This window comes from Anabas testudineus, chromosome 9 (genome assembly GCF_900324465.2).
Source record: "Anabas testudineus chromosome 9, fAnaTes1.2, whole genome shotgun sequence".
NCBI lineage: Eukaryota > Metazoa > Chordata > Actinopteri > Anabantiformes > Anabantidae > Anabas > Anabas testudineus.
The window spans coordinates 844,753-862,878 of NC_046618.1; positions in this window are offsets into that span (position 1 = coordinate 844,753).

Here is an 18,126-nt window from a genome sequence, read left to right on the forward strand (position 1 = left end):
TTGCTACGCAGATGATACCCAGCTATATTTATCTATGAAACCAGGAGAAACGAATCAATTAATCAAACTTCAAGCATGCTTAAAGACATAAAGGCCTGGATGTCCTCCAATTTCCTTCTTCTAAATTCAGACAAGACAGAGGTTATTTTGTTTGGGCCTAAAAATCTCAGAGACACTATTTCTAATCACATTCTTACCCTAAATGTCTCAGCATTGGCCTAAAGTAACACTGTGAGAAATCTCTGAGTTATCTTTCACCAGGATATCTCCTTTACATCACTTTTAGAGGAAGAATCCCTAAGCAGAACCAGACCCAAGGTGGCCGGCCATCTGCCTCGACTGGCTAGGGTAAGTGGAAAGAGGAGAGCGAAAAGAACAGCAGGCAAGGGAACGAGACCGACAGCACTGTGAGAGAGAGAGACACGCACAGCAACAGACATTAGTAAAGTCAGCAATGTAAGATAAAGTGACTTATTTAGATGTCTACGGGGAACTTTGTGTTGGTTTCACATTGCTGTGTGTAATGATATCTTCTTTCATTCAGCAGCACTACTTAGCTGATAGTAGTAGTCTAGTGAGTGTCTGCAGACTTTGTCCTGCACATGCTTTTTTTGCGGAAAGCCGATTAGAAACCCAGTTATGCATTTAGATGGCTCTCCAGCAGAAATCTATCTCTAGAAATCAAGTTTCTCTAACCCCCTACCCCGACTACGGTTTCTTGTTTACATTATCTATGGGCCCCATAATAATGAATCAAAAAGCCTTTATTGTTGATTTTACAAAGAAACATTATTGCACTGCAACAAATATGAGAAATATGTACTATACTGCTTTTTATGTACTGTGATCCAACAAATATGGCTTAGACTATAGTCAGACTATAATGCTAAGCTAATCGTAATAAGTAAAATATTTCATAAACCACTAGATTGGCTTGGGTTAAAACTGATTATTACTTTATCTTTGTCTTCATGTGCAGTTTCACTTAAATTTTATTGAAACAGTACTTAATTTAGTAAAAGTGGTTATGGTTAGATACATTTATAAGAGACATAAGTCTTAATAAGCAGACACAAGAAGAACCTGTACTGAATTGTCCATGTTCATTTTCATTGTAAAAATAAAAACCCTGTTTATTAACATCATTATTGTTTAAAAAAGTTTTGGAAAGACCGGCAGACTATAATGAAATATTTCCATGACACTTATCCTTATAAGTGTTATAAATAAGTATGCTGTGTTGTGCCCTCTCACCCCAGATGCAGTCTTCTCTGACTGGCACTCCCTGATCACCCTAATGAGGCTTGGGCACAAACCAGGGCGAGAGGGCATCCCTGTTATCTGGTGTCTTCCCCATTAAAATCACCTCTAAAAGCCATGACTGTCCAACACACAGTCATTCTCCACTACAATTAGTTGGTAAAAAATTATGCAAATATAAACTAGAGCTGCTGTGAGGATGCAGAACACAGAGGTTTTTTAATGCAGAGAGGTGATATGAAGGAGAAGCAACGAGGCATGTTGTTCAGAGTGCAGCCAGTGATTAGATGCATAAACATATCCATCGTCAGGGTGATGATATTGTCTGGGTGGGGACAGAGTGGGGTGACACAATGACAGGGGCAATTACTTAGGAGAGGTCACATTGGGGTGACAAGAGTGAGACACCATGGCTGGGGCCCACTGGCCCCCCATGTCACCAACAGCAACCTACTGAACTCTGCACCACTATGCTACAGAGAGGTCACTGTACATACACCATTACTACACAGCAGTAAGCGCAAATGCATACAAGTGTACATCACATAGAAGTGTGACTTTACACACACTTCTACTGTAGATAGATTTGTTAATGCTTTATTTTGCATTAGTCCTCTAAATGTCCAATGTCCAACTATGTTCACAGGTTTTGTCTTCTACAATTTTATATGCAATTATAGTTATGTTAATGTACTATATGTTTCTGCCATTGCAGGTCGCTATTAGATTATGTGCAACATAAATAACATAAAAAGTCATATGTGTCAGATTCAGCCAATGGGCCCATTTTCATCTGCAGTCCATAGGCAGGTGGTTAAAACTGCAGCAGAAGCAGGGATTGCAATTTTCATATGCAATATAGCTTCTTATTAAATACATGAATATTCTACTTGCTATGTGTTTCAATCTGACACACACAGGGGTGTTCAGACACGGGGCTCAATTTTGTTTTGGTTATTGTGGTAAGTTTGGTTACTGAAAAATTGACATGGTTATTGTTCATAGTTCCTTTTTGTTAAAATACCACAAGGTAAACAGTATGATTTGCATTAAAAGTATTCCAGAAATGTGTGCTGCTCTAGATTGTTAGATGATGTTGCATTGTGCTCGAGACAACGTCATAGCATTTATTTTGCTGAAGACAACTTTGATGGCTCCCCAGCTATATAAATGAAGTAAAAAAAAAAAAAAAAATTGAGGAGGGTTGTATGGTTTCAGTGCAGTTTGATGTGAATGATATGCATTGTTTTACTGCTTGGAATGCAGATGGCATAATGCAGACTTGGGATTGTTTCCCTGAAATAGTGTGCAGGTACAAACATTAGTCTGCAATTCAGGATAAGGCATGTAAGGGTGTGCCCGGCAATACCTTTGCAGTTTTCCTAACCAACACTGGTGCTTATAGGGTGCAACTAGGCACAACTAGTGGGAGGAATACATCATAACCCGCTGGAGTCAGGGCACGCTTCTAGAAGGGCCCATCCCCTATAGAAGCCTGTATTAGGTCCAGCAGCAGCTCTGAAACTGTACTGGCTGAGTAAAGTACAGGAGTAATTCACAGTGACAGGTCAGTTCATGACGAGCTCTGCCAAATGTATTTTTATAAGGAGTTACAAAATATTTTCTTTATAACCAGGTCACAGGATTATATTCCTAAGGATTTAATTGTAATATCATGTAATTTCTGAGATCTAAAATGTATTGCACTGTGAGAAGTTACACAACCGATTGCTTGGTCAGAAAGTGAAGAAATTGAAAAAGAAAAAAATCTGAAATTTTCATTGAGCTTTACAAAATGATGGGTTAATATATGCACTGAAATTTGTTTATTAATTTCTGCCTGTTAAATAAATTGAATGTTTCTTTCTAACACACGCAGACACACACACACACAAACTCTAATAGCCTATTGGTTCATCTTTATTCCTAATTAAGTTCCCAGCCTGTTATAGGATATTACCCAAGAGCACCACAGTTATTACTGAAACTGTGATGACAAAGGTACAGAACCTCAACAATGTAATGTTGGGCCTAAACCTAAACATTTAGCCACAAAAGACGAGAAGACAGTGAACTGTGAAAAGCTTTAGTAGGTAATGACAAATAATTTTGTCCAGCTCGTAGAGGCATCAGGTTAAAAAAAAACTAACAACCAAAAAAACTGTCTCTCCGAAGGTCAGTTACAAATGATGGATTTTATTATTGAAATTGGAGCATTTGTGTAAGTGTTGACCACCCATGCTAACATCACTTGGCCTCATCAGTTCACTTACCCAAGCCCACGCTACATGATTACTTGTCAAGTCTTTGTCTAACTCCCAAACTAGCTCTTGAATCAAAAAAAAAGAGGACCAGCTAAAACATCCTCCCTCAAAAACTGGTTCTCACAAGGATAGGAACATGCACACAGACAAACAGACAAAGCCTGAGGGGACGTGACAGAGCCACCAGGAAGCATTGCAGGGCCTGCTGTGAGTAAAGGAGTGGAGCTCTAGCTTCCTCCACAGATCAGCTCCACAAAGGACTCTCTCTGTCAGTGGTTTACCTCTCTTCATATGACTTGTCACACGCTCTTCCTCTTTAGCGATTCTCACACTTAGATGAAGCCATGTAAGAGTGAGGGTGGAAGTGAGGCACTCTAATGTATTCAGAGGAGATTGGTTGTGAAGTCTGGCTCCCCCCTATACTCTTCCTCCGAGGCTGGCCTATTGATTGTTGTGTGTTGCTTCCTGAGATCCCCGTCAAGTCTTGTTATGGCGGCAGCATTCATCTGCCTGGCTTTGGCAGGTAGCTACAGTGGTGCAGTCTGGGATTTCTAACAGCACCTGAGTTTCATCAGGCACATTTTGGATTATTTCTCTGGGGCTTTTCTCTCTTGATTCCATCTTTAGTTATAGATTGCATTGCTTTGGAGCTTCAGCACTACACTTCAGAGAGTCATGGAATCACTTGTCAATGAACTAAAACGTACTTTCCTTACTAGTTCTGTAGGTGCTGCAGGATGTTCAACCAGTTGAATTATTGTACATAGAACATCTGTCATTGGCTGCACTACAGAAGCTTGGAACATTTCAACAGGTCAGGCCCATGTTCATTTTGTGGTTTAGGAAATGTAGTATAACATTCTGTTTTCAGGCTTACATAAACCAATTATTTGTTCTTTAAGCTTTGTTCTAATTATTAAAATTTAAAAATGAGTAGACAAATGCTGTAAATGCAGATGTATCTGTAGATCCTACAACACCAAATCCAGATTCTCATCATAAATGATAATATAGAGAAGTAGAATATATAGAAATATAAATTATTTTGAGAAAAATATATTAAGTTAATGCAAATATATTACTCTTATAAATGACCTTTGACTTTATTTATGTATGAATCACAACTGGGATGCTGCTGGGAGCAAAGGTTATCGACTACTGCACTGGTGTGTTGGGGTATTTTGAGCTCATCACTAGTGGTCAGGCTGAATGCACTGTTCCCACAGCACACTGGACAGCCTTGATACTTTGCAAGCAGCTTGCGAAGAGTTAATCTCATTAAATATTTTATGCAGGACCTTTATGTGTTTGATTACCCAGTTTGCCCCTGTGCATACAGAGACCTCCCATCCTGGCCTGGAAGAACAACGTGAACAAACTCAGCCGTCGATGCACTCATCCATGCAGCCTCCCTCCTTCGCTCTCTCTCACCCTGTCGCTCTCTGCTCTGCCCATTAGCTTCAATTAATGTGATGGTTTATCAGTGGTGGAGCACACTGTCAAGAGGCCGTACCCCACTACTTATCTGATTACTCTTAATGGGAGAAAATACGATAAACAAATTCAATTATCCATGACCTATTTCCAGTGGTGGAGACACAAGATTGTTATTCATGTCATCTCTGAAGTATGAATATGAAGAGATCTAATTACCTTCGTGTCATGGTATGGATGGACAGGGTATGCAAATATATTCCATATTCATGGTGATGAACTACTCTACGTAGTAAAGGCCAGAGAGGGAGTGAGTGGTACTGAAGATGAACACCCCCTGTTGTGTCCTCAGTGGCCATCAATTCTTTACCGAGCGCAGCCTTCATCTATTGATGACAGGAGCACTAGCACCGTAGATTCTTCCAGCTCCTTCAACAGCCATACAAATGATTAAGACAGATGGATAAAGACTTAATTAATTCCAGACTTGACTATATGAAGATTGAAGGAGGTAACTGAAGATGAATGCGTGCTCTGGCTGCTAGTCCAACCCCTTCTTTGAAACCTTTAACCAGGAATTTCACAGACATGTTTTGCAACAAATTAAGATGGTGCTACATGTGATGCTGGGTTTAAAATGTTTTTCATGCCTAAATTAAATTACATTTACACACCGTTCTTCTCTAAATCAACAAACTTTCTAACATTCACATTAATGTAAATGAATGAGACATAAAAAAAAATCAGCATTTTATTAGTGTTGACATGTGAAAAGTTGACCAAATGGCTATGTTTAATGTGAGAGGACTCTCTCATGATGGCAAAACAGACTTTGCAAGCATGCCCCTCAGTGGGATCTATAAAATCTATTATATTTAATGTTAAATTCTAACAAAAGGAACGCCATAAATACCTACTGTACTGTTCCTGCCCAGCACCAATAAGCAGCCAAAAACAGAAAGTAACTGAGGACCTTTTAGCAGCTGAACACCCATATGTTTTTGATGTACTGTATTTTTTAAAAATAACTGCTGATTTATTGTAAATTTAGTGATATATATTTAGTGTTTTAGCTTAAATCAAGTCATGAAATATTGTTTAGATTAGCATTTCATCAAATGTGACTCATCTCTACAGATATATAACTCTTGTTATTTAACCTCTTTTCATCTGACTTTGGCTTGTATGGCTTGCTAAACTCTGTTCCTATCAACCCTATTTCTACCAGCAGAAAGAAGCTCTGAAAAATCCACTGTAACCTTTGCAGCACAGACCACGTTAGCTGCTAGGTGGTGAAATAGATAATATAGATAGTTCAGACATAAGTTTAAAAGTTTTAGCAACAGACAAATATTTTTTTCTAACATGTTGATAAACTGAATTACAAGTTAAAATTATTTTGGATTTATCAGGTAGACAGAAACATAACTCCAAATGAGGCTGTTATTCCATGGTGTTTATGGGTCTGTGGAGACAACTGTTTGCTATCACTTCAGCCAAACTGTAAAAACTGTAAAAATGATAACATGTCAATATGGTGTTTTTTGGCTCTTTCCGCTGCTCCAGAGTGGTTAAAAATCAATTAATGCAACTTTGAGTGGTCTTGTAATTGTTGGTTTTCACAGTATCTCTATATGTTGTAAGGTGCTTCAGAAATACATGTAACCCAAATGAAAATGAAAATAAGATAAACAGCATGTAATATGAGTTCAGTCTATTAACAGCTGCTCAGTATTAAGACAAATTTCAGACTGTGCTGTGTGTGTTGAATGACTGATTCAGTATGTGTCTCTCTTCATCACGGCTGCATGTCTGTGAAATAGCATGGGCTCCCTCTGTTGGTCACCAGCTGGCCTGTGCTCTACTGGTGATAGGAGAGATGTGGGGCCAGTGTGACTGTCACAGGAGATAAATAGGGTCCACGAGTGTTAGGGCCACTGTTCCTGCTCCTTTCCAAAAAAGAAAATAAATACATCTTCAGAGATGAAGAAATTCACTTGATTTAACCTCAGGTGAGAACCAGTGACTGCTATTCTAAGGCCATGTGCTTCCTTATATTGAGTGTCTTACTGCTGGTATTCAAACCCTTGTGTGCCTGACTTTCTTTCTCTTTCCCTTTTCTCTTACACACTCTTCCCTCTTCAGGCTTCTGTTTGTGTGTGTGTGTGTGTGTGTGTGCAAATTTCGTTCTCTGTCTCTGAACATGCTGGCGCTTGTGTCTCAGAGAGTTCACTGACTAAAGGATCGATGAAGGGAGGAGATTCAGAGCCAATTATTTTCAGCTTAATGGTCCCTAGGGTGTAGGGGTGAGCAACAACAAAACGCCTTCAAGAGACATCAATTCTGGACAAGCCAGCTCCTCCATCTCTGCACTGCCACAGTGTGGGCATCAACTCTGAGCTCTCTGGAGTAGGATGAAGCGCACACTGCAACACACACACACGGTATACACACACTCAGCTGTAGCAGCAGCTGGAAAGTGTAGACTTGGAGTGTCTCCATACTACAGTGACTGAGGATGCTTCATTTTAACTATCAGCACTGAAAATACTGCTTGATAGCAAACAGATGAGTAATAATGTTAAAGGATCATTCCTTTTTCTTTTTGCAAAAAAGTTTCAGACTGCAGCTAGTTCCCATTCATTTAACTGTGGCATGAAAATCTATTTGACGTCTGCTTCTTGCATCTATGTAATGACAGTAAACATTAGGTCCTTCATGTAACTGAACTCTTCCTTCGTGCAGCATTCATGTGTTTTTTTTTCGAAACCCTAGTCTCAATTTAATACACTGTATATTACGCAATGCAGAAATAAGACAATTCAGCGTGTCTTACAGACATTCCATAGATGGTTGTGAGAATTTACTTTACACTGTACACACATTTCTTTAATCCTTTTTCGGCTTGGCAGTACCTTTAATAGTTGAAATCTTATTTTAATTAATAGATACACAATGTAAATATTTTGTAGGTGTCCAACTTTTAAAATTGAAAAAAAGCAGTTTAAATAAACAAGAATGCAACAACATGAAAGAGTCTTCTGCTTCTTTTGGGAGAAATATTAGAGGTGATGGAGGGGTACAAATACCTGGGAGTTCACCTTGACAGCTGACTTGACTGAAAATGAGGCTGTTTACAGGAAGGGAAAGAGCAGACGATATTTCTTGATGAAGCGTAGGTCCTTTAAAGTGTGCAACAAGATGCTGCAGATCTTTTACCAGTCTGTTGTAGCCAGTGCAGTGTTCTTTGCTGCTGTCTGCTGGGGCAGCAGCATCAGATACCAACAAAAGCAACTAAACAAACTGATCAGGAAAGCTGGCTCTGTGCTGGGGACTTCACTGAAACCCTTGAAGCAGATTGTTGAGAGGAGGATGCTGAACAAGCTGTTGAACATCATGAAGAGCAGCTCACATCCTCTCCACAGCCTGCTGATCAAACAGCAGAGCAGTTTTAGTCGGAGACTTCTCCAGCTCCACTGTGATGAGGAAAGGTACAGGAAGTCATCACCCTGTACAATAGAAAAGACAATATTCAGATGGTGGAGAGCTCTGCTCCAACCTAGCCAAACTAGCTAGTGACATATTCAGTAATTTATTATGTTGTATTATATGTATTTCCACATTCCTTGATATTGCACAATCATTTCAACATACAAATGCACAGAATGCTTAATAGTTGCCTGTTTTATTCTTTAGATTTAACTGTGTACAATTTGTTTTCTGACTAGTTCTATGTGTATTTTTTTCCTGTGTTATTCTTATTCCTATATCGTGTGCTATGTATGTATGTTTCTCTGTGTAATGGCTACTGCAACACCTGAACTTCCTTTTGGGATTAATAGTTATCTATCTATCTATCTATCTATCTATCTATCTATCTATCTATCTATCTATCTATCTATCTATCTATCTATCTATCTATCTATCTCACTTTGAGAGTTTCCTCAAGGATTTGACAGGTCCTGATGAGCTTGAGACTTCACAAAAATCCTCTCACCCCTTCCTTTCATGACTGCCAAAGGGCATTCTCGGAAATGCAGGAAATCACTAACTGAAGCCGTCAAAACAGGTTGGAGGAAAATGTTGTCACGAACAAGTACATTGAAACATCACAATACACTAAAATATACTGAAAGTATAAGGGAGTCAGACGGGGATTCTTCCTTTAAAGCTCCTCTCAGAATGTTGCTGCATACATCCTTTTCATCTGCACTTTATTTTTATCGTTTGAATGAAGTAAACACAGTTGTCTCTTCTGATAATTATCTTGAAAGACATGGAAGGTGAAGAACCTGCCGGGCTTGGAACCATCTCCTTTCCCAGGTTGCTGAGCAGCGGGACGCCAGATTGTTTAAAGCAGTCCCACTGGGCGTCTTTGAGGCAGTGTTCAATGAGGTGCCACCAGCGACACTTTCCCCCAACAGCTTAGTGCTCATCAACTATTTAGATATGCACTTAATGCTCCTGGGGAAGCTAACGTCTAGCTGCTGCTAGAAAGAGGTAGAGGAAGCACTTTTCATGAGATAGGCCATGAGATAGAAAGATCATTTTTTGCAGGACACTGCATGGCCAAAATAAAGCCTGATTCAAACATATGTTGTGGTGGCTGAGTTAGTTACTTCTGTATGGAAGCAGGCGAGAATGGGGGGTTAGTTGTGGGTGTGTGTTCCCATGGGTGCCCACTCCCCAATCTCTGACAGTCTCCTCTATTCTGCTTGCAAGCCATTCCCCAGACACACAGCTTTGAGCTTTCTTACTCTTCTATAAGACAGTATCCCTCACCTGTACAGACACATCCCTCTCAGTCTGCCTATATCCCTCTCTCTCATTCAGGCTCTCTGACCCTCTCCACCCCCCACCCCCTACCTTATCCTCTAAAACCCTTACTACCCCTCCACCACCTACAGTACACACCTCCTCCTCCTCAGTCCTTCTATCTCCATTGCATCCCCAGACTCCCACAAGTAACTCCATGAGGGGTCGCATGATGAATGAGCAGACAGTCAGCAGGACCTGTGTATGTGTGTGTGTGTGTGTGTGTAGGGGGAGTATGCATGTGCTTGCATCTGTGTGTGTATGCATGTGTATGTGTGTTGGTCAGAGAGTGATGACCACAACTGCCAGAGTGATCACAGTGGGATTCATTACGGCGACAGACAGGGCCGCCTCTAAAACACTGACAATGTGTGTATGTGTGCGTGTCTGTGTGTGTGTGTGAGTGCAGGCGTGTGTGTGCATATGTCTTGACAGGCCCTCCACTAAAATGGTGTCTGAGGATTACACACTGACTGGGATGGAATAAACAGTGCTGTGTGTGTGTGTAGGTTTGATAAATTATTTACATCATTGAGAAAGCAGCGTCGACACTGTTTATGCCGCACCTGCTCTTTTCAGTGCTTAAAAGATGATTTATGTGTTATGGTCACATCGAATTTCAGCAACTATTGGTCTGGCGTCTTTTGGGACATAAAGTAGTGGTTACAAAGTGCCGCAGGCCCGTTTGGGAGGCGGCATCGTGAGAGAAGAGCAACATCATATAACTGGACCAGGCAAACTCCTGTCCAGAGAGCTGTTACAGCAGTTTGTTTGCTCTTACACTCAAATGAGTTATGGATACACTAAGGGATGGAAGGCTGGCAATGCTCGCCATGAATCTTGCAGTATAAGAAGGTATCATCAGAATAGGTTGACACTACTAGAAGTTAAAGCCTCTACTAATGCTCAACTTAATAAAAAGAAAAAGCAGGAAAGTGTGCACAGCATCTACAAACTTAGAAGAACAGAAAGAGGGGACGAAACCACACATGTATAGTTATATGTGTGTGAATGTGTGTGTGTGTGTGGTTTATTAGGACATATGCAGATAAAAAGAAAGTATTTCAGCTTCTAAGAACTGAGACACACAAGCTGTCATCTAGGAACTAGGCTGACTGCTGCGGGGCGGCAGTAGCTCAGGTGGAAGAGCAGTCGTCTACGAACCTTCTGAGTGGGTCGATTCTTGGTTCCTCCGCCAAGATGTCCTTTGACAAGACACCAAAACCCCGTAGTAGTGCTGATATGTACTGTCTGGCAGCTGTCCAACCACAAGGGGATCAATAAAGCACTTCACCTTACATTGCCTTTGTCTGAAAAGAAAGGCTGTACTCTAAGTAACTCTCCATACCAGCAGGTGGCAGTAGTCAGTAACACCCACCAACAGCTGTGTAACTACCTTTACCAAACTGCAGCAGCTGAATCTCTTCAAAGTCTACAGGTAGTCCCACACTTTGTACAGAGGCTGCATGCATCACTTATAAGTTAGCACAAAAGCTAATTAAGCAAGGAGGGAGGTCATATCCGTAGTCTGGGCGCCTGGAAGACCATTGCTAACTTTGATTCACAGCGCAGTAAGTAGAGATGAGGAGCGGACATCTGATTGTAAATCCACATACACAATTCCACATTTGTTTCCAAACGTAGCTCTTTATACCCAACTAACAAATTGCATTCATTTAGGTCTCTTTGAAATTAATTCAATTGAATTCAATTGTATTTAGCGCCAAATTACAGCAAAAGTCATCTCAAGGCACTTTAAAGTTTAAGGTTTCAGATCTTAAAAAAAAAATATAACTGTACACAGAATTATATAGAAAACCCAACAACCCCATTTGAGCAAGCTTTAGGCAACAGTAGAGAGAAAAAAACTCCCTTTAGAGGAAGAAACCTCCAGCAGAACCAGGCTCAGGTTGGGCGGCCATCTACCTTGACCGGTTGTTGTGAGTGGAAAGAGGAGAGAGAATAGAACAGCAGGCAACAATAAACAATAACAACAAAAAAGAAAAAAACTGGACAGGTTGGTAGGGCCAGTAACTGCATTCAGAAAACCTAATCTTAAATGTAGAGAGGGTGTTTGCCTCCTGAATCTCAACTGGGAGTTGTTTCCACAGGAGATGAGCTTGATAGCTGAAGGCAATGCTATGTCATCTAGGGTAAGAATATGATTAGACATCATGTCTCTGAGGTTTTAGTACAAAACAAAATAACCTCTATCTTAGAGTAGAGAGTTAGAGATGTTACATTATATTAGCATGCTTGTAATTTGATTAATTGATTAGTTTCTCTAAATTCAAATTTTGTTTTCACTGGGCACAGCACAAGTGTGAGTATGATTGTCAAAATACAACTATTTTCATAGATAAGACCATTTCTGTATAGTACAATATTTAACATACCCTCTGTTTGTTATGTAACCCAGTTAAAGGCATTTATGATAAGGGAATACTGCATTTGCTTTTCTTCCTTTTTCAAATACAGTATAAAACCCAATTTTGCTTTACCTACTCACTTACTTGAACTTTTGCCCACGTAAATGCATATCTCATCACAGTGTTTTTGTTCCGTGATTTGCCTCTAAAGTTGCACTAGCATTACTCTGTTGCAGTGAGCAGAATGTGAGATGCAACTTGTCTGGAGCATCTTAGCTTCAGATTGCATCATTTTCCCTGTAGTATCTACCAACATGTCCCAGATATCAGTCTCCTGCCACAGACAGGGGTGTCACAGCTGGATTTACATACAGCCCCAACAACACAGACACCCAGCGGTCCCACAACAACACACACCAACTCAATATTTCATAGCTATATGAAATATGCCTGAATGTGTGCACGGCATCTGCCATCTTTGGGGCTTTGCAGACCCCAGGAGGCCCCTTTGGGCTGTAATTGGGAAGCATGCTGAATAAATCAGCAGTTTATCCAATTTTTAATTGAAATAACACTTTCAAAAAGCACTTATAACACAGAGAGCATCACCACTGATCCTTCTTGTATTGTTCTTTGCCCATTGTCAGTGTTTGTCTTTGTGCTCACTAATGCCCCTCAGAGATTTAGAGAAAAGTTATAATGGTATGGGAATCGGAAAGAGCTAATAAAGAGAGAAGTAGCTTTACTGTGTAGACAAAACATTGTCTGACTGTTCCATGGAGAATTTGTCTCATGTTTTGGTTGCTTTTTTCCAGTGTTCTGTTGTTTTTTGGCAGCTTTTAATTTATTTGATTTCTCATCATATCTTTGCTGTTCAAAAAATGATAAATATTCCAAACAGTTCAATGATATTGGATTATATAATCCATAAAGTCTATTATACATTTTTTGCTTTGTGATGCCTGAGGCAAAGTTTCTGGCACCACTTCCAGGCATAGACCTTGTAACCCCATCTTCACATCCAAGCCTGATGCTTCCTGCCCTCCACTATCCTATTGCTACTCATTTGGAAACATTTTCAGTTTTATTAGGGCAAAGCACTCCTTCATTACCATTAATGCAGCATAGCACTTTTCAATTCTTTTTATATGTGACCTATAATGTGATATCATTGTGTGTTAGGGTTAGTTAGAGTTAGTTGTGTGTCAAAACACACAGATAGTTATTATTAAAATTATTAATATTCCAGTATTCAAACCATAATATATAGATTACAACATATCAACAATATGCAAAGTAATGTGAAAAACATTACGCAGTGCAATGGTTAGCATTGCTCCCTCAAAGCATAAAGGGAGAAGGAACATTTGTGTGCCTGTGTGGATTTCCTCCCACGGCCCAAAGACATGCAGGTTAAGTTATTGGCAACTGTAAAATGCCTGTAGGTGTGAATGTCTGCCTCCATGTGTCAGTCCTGTGATAGAATGGCGATTTGTTCAATGTGTGCTCTGCCTCTCACTAAATCTTAGCTGGGTTTAGCTTTCCCCACTGGATTTTTGGTGTGACATATGACCAATTAAATGAGAACAACCATTATATCAAACCTGCGTTTATTGTAAATGTAACCCAATATGATAATCTAATGCTGCTTGTAACTACCATACCATATTCCAAGCCCACTGGTTCTCTACCTTTAGAGGCATTTTGCCAGCTGACCCATCACTTTCCAGCCTGGCAGGTGAACTTGTAGGCTGCAGAGTCTTGGCCGCCCTGTCCAGCACAGATGCCCTGCAAGCTGGGCCAAAGCATGGGCCAATAGTTGTAATACTGCTATTAATTCTCTGAAATATTTATTAACACGTATTTTCTATCTGCACAATATAGAACTTCTGTGTAGAAACTGTATTTGGCAACATTTGCCATGTTTTTTCCAGAACTCTGCAACATGGTTTTTACATGAATTCTTCTAAGTCAAGGAGAAAATATTAAAGCAAAGTGCTGTAAGAAGAAATGCTTCTATTTCATGTGATGCAAGTGCAGGATAGGACAAGACAATTTTTTTATTATTATTTTTTTACAATTTAAAAGCATAGGAAGTTGTGCAAAAGTTCTGTTTTCAGCAGTTTTTTTAAAAATTGGGAGTAAGGCTGCTGAGTGTGCAGAGTTTGGTAGCTCGTTCCACCATTGTGGGACAGCTGAGCTAAGAGCTTTGCTTGGGATCTTGCTGTGTGGCGAAGGGACCACCAGAAGCTTTAAATATTCTCTCTTGGTTTTAGCCCACAAAGACATTTGTTATCAAAAGACTAAATCAACATGAAAACTAAAAAGTTCATTGGGAGAAAAGCAAACCTTTTAAATCTGAGTAAAAGTGAGAAAATCAAGGAGAGACATTGGACAAACATTGTGCACAGCCAATAAAATAACTTGGAATGCCCTGAAGAAATAAAAAAAAAAAAACTATTAGTTTGCTGAACAACATATAGAGGTCAAGTTGGCAAATAAAACTGAATAAAACAAACAAACAAAAAAAGAAAAAAACTACTATGGGGTATACTTACTGTTTACTATGCAGACACACAAGCAACATGGCATCCACTATTTCTGAATGGTGTCACACTAAGGATATTTAAGATACAGACAACCTCAGCAAAAACATTGAATCATTAAAAAATAGTAGTAAAAAATATGTAAAGGTTTTCCACAAAAACTTGCATCTACATACCTGCCACTTGTGTTGTTGCTGCCGTTATCACACTCATCTCAACATTAATCTCTCGTTATCATGGCTTCAGTTTACTGTATATTGTGCAAAGGCAGAAGTTCAGAGGGAGGAACTTTTGTTGGTCAGGGATAATTAGGCTCTAGTCTGACCCCTTGTGGCTAAACATTTAAATCCTTGGGACAAACAAAGTTTGCGTACAGTGAGGTATATGCTGCTGCTGTTACCTATTGATAAGTGTTCTAAGTTAAAGGTCTAAGAGTGGAAAAAACGTGCTTATTATTCAAACTATGCAAGTTCTTCTGTGAAGCATGATGGGGCTAGTACCAAGGCTTAGGCTACATGGTTGTGATGCATGATGGAGGTAGTAGAAGTAGTGTCCTGGCCTGGGCTGAATAGCTGCTTGTGGAAAAGATTAATCTGTTTCAATTGATGCAACAACCCAAAATGATAGTAGCAGAATAAATTTGTGAATGTACAGAAACATCTGCATCAAAACTAACTATCTAGCTTCATTATGCAGCAATGCAGTGATCCAAAACATTGCCAACTAGGGATGATACCGGTTAATACAAGTTGATACCAAAATTCAGAAAATGTGAAGGCACATATTTTTTAAGCCCCAAAAGGGCATTATATGGACACTTACTGTATATCTACATAAAAACACCAGGAAATAAAAACAGGAAAAATATTTGTCTCACGCTATATTTTTACATTTTTTACCTTAAATCCGAAGTTCTTCAGTGTACAGTAAGCAGAAATTAACTGGTCTGGTCCATCCAATTCTTTTTGAAGGGACTTCAATTTATAATTATGCATATATCTGGAGTGGTCACACTGATTTTGTCGTTTACTCATTCTGTGACTACACTGAACAAACTTATAATTAATAATTGTGAATGCATGTAACACTACCAGCCACCTTAAAGATTATATATACCAACAGTCCAAATTCTGTCTGTATGTTTACACACTTTACTAGCCTTTTGAATTGAAACTCTACAGCAAAAATCCAGTTTTTGTGACTACAGGATAATCAAACTTGTTATTGGCTATTTTAGGCATTCACAGCATTGCTTGAGGTTAAAATTGAATTTAGTATTTAAGTATGATGCAAGTCCATGATACAATTCTTTTGCCAACAAACATGGACTATGAAGTTGAATATTATATTTGTACAGTATGTATAACAACATGTTGTGTCAGTGCACTGATTCAGAGGTCAGTTTAAATAAAGTATAAAGTATCCTTTTTCTGTCAATACACAGAAAAAGTTGCTCTCAACTGCCTGTGATGTTTCTATATTTATACTTATTGCAGAGAGAGTTATAGAAAAGCATGGCGGTGTCTCCCACCATCCCCCCTGACATTAACCATAGCAGAGGTGGTATAATAAATTGTTGCAGTGGAGATCAATGTCTGTGGGAAAGGCGAGGGAGGAGGGAGTGGGTCTCATTGTTTCTCATCTCTGAGTTCCCAATCTTTAAGGCAGATCCTGGCTGCCTGTATGACGGATGGCGACCATTCTGGAGTGGCCGTTTGGTACTTGGCATCACAGTGGACTGGGAGCCCAGGGCCGTCAGGTCTGAGACAGCACCTGTCCCTAGCGCTCTCCAGGCAAGGCCCCCTAGGGGCCTCAACTCTGCCTAGATGGAAAGGAGGTGCTATAAATCAGCCTATCTGGGGAGCTATGTTCTACTTCGCCATCTATCTTAGCCCCCAGTCCCTGATGGGGAAGATGGGGCAAGAGGGCTTGGGAGGCAATGGGTGGAAGGGGTTCACATACCTGGGGAGAGGGAGGAGGAGATCCAGGGAGGCAGGGCAGAGGTCTCTGCCAGCCCAATCAACCAGTAACCCAGGGGCCAGAAGATACTGTGAGGAGAGGAACCACCAAAAAGACCACACTAACAGACAGAGGTGGAAGCAGGCACTATATGTTACTAGACTAACACAGACCTGACGCAGTATACAGCACAGATTCGAGGATAATTTCTGTTTGTTCTAGCTATGTCTTACTTTCATAGTTTATGAAAGTATTTATAGTTTTCATAAATAAGGAATTCAGAATTCAGTACACATGACAAATAAAGAGTTTAAAAATGAAAAGAGTGTGTTATTTTCAACAGAGATCACAGTCTCCATCTCAAAGCACTGAAAGTTGTTTTCTTTATATAACCATTAACTATTATTTCCATGCATCCATTTGAAGGTGATAATCCTCTCTATGTTCATGTGTCTTTCTCATCTTTTACTCTGGTCCAGTTTTGCAAACCCGCAACAGCAAAGCTTGGTACCGGAGCTGCACTTATCACCCACAACTCATACTTGTAGTCTGTGTTACCTTTGGTTTGACACATTAACCAGTCATCTATAATATTAACACTAGTTGGTGTTTGGTGTCTTTTGGATCAGGGTCCGCATGGGCTCCCTGACAGGACCGCCTCAACAATGTGCAGGACTGACAAACCAGGGACCTGCGATCCAATCCAGAGTCCTGTGCCATGTTGGGTTTAGGAAAGTACTTTAGTTAGGGATAGACACAGATTGTATCTTGGGTTTAATTTAAATACAGACATTGTATGTAAAGTGTCAACTTTTCTTTATTAATCCAGTCCACAGTCTTTCTTTGATCTCAACCCAGTGCTGAGAGTCTGAAGGCAACCATTCAAAATTTTACAACTAATTTTTTACAGAAATCTTAGTGGCTTGCAATTATGTTGCCTGCAAAAGGTATGTGTGATTGCAGTTTATATGTAGCCCATAACAGTGGGCTTTTATGGGTTTGGAGGTGCTGTCATATTCAGCACCTGTAATACACTGTGTATTTTTGTTTTGTCACCTGTCGATCAGAGCCAGCAGTAAAATTACTACAAGATCAGCACACTAAGCATCTGAGCATCCGTTCACAGTCTTAGCAGTCTTCCGGAGTCTACTCCATTTATCTTTGATTTGCATAATGGTTGGATAATAGGATACCCTGATTCACAATCCTGATATTAATCAGGTTTGAAAACTGTTCACCAATATCTCCACCAAGTTGTCAGGCCGAGCAGTGCTGAATGGCATTCCTAATCATCCTTTTACATCATCATTAACCTGGTCATGGTGCAGCAGCTATTAACCAATATCCCAAAGGCAAACACGTGTTGCTTGGGTGTCATGGGATGCTACCACACTGTATTTTCACTAGGGTGATAAAACGTTTGGGTTAGGGGCACCAACTGCTGGGCTCCCCGAGAGGCCCAAACAACAGACACAGTCA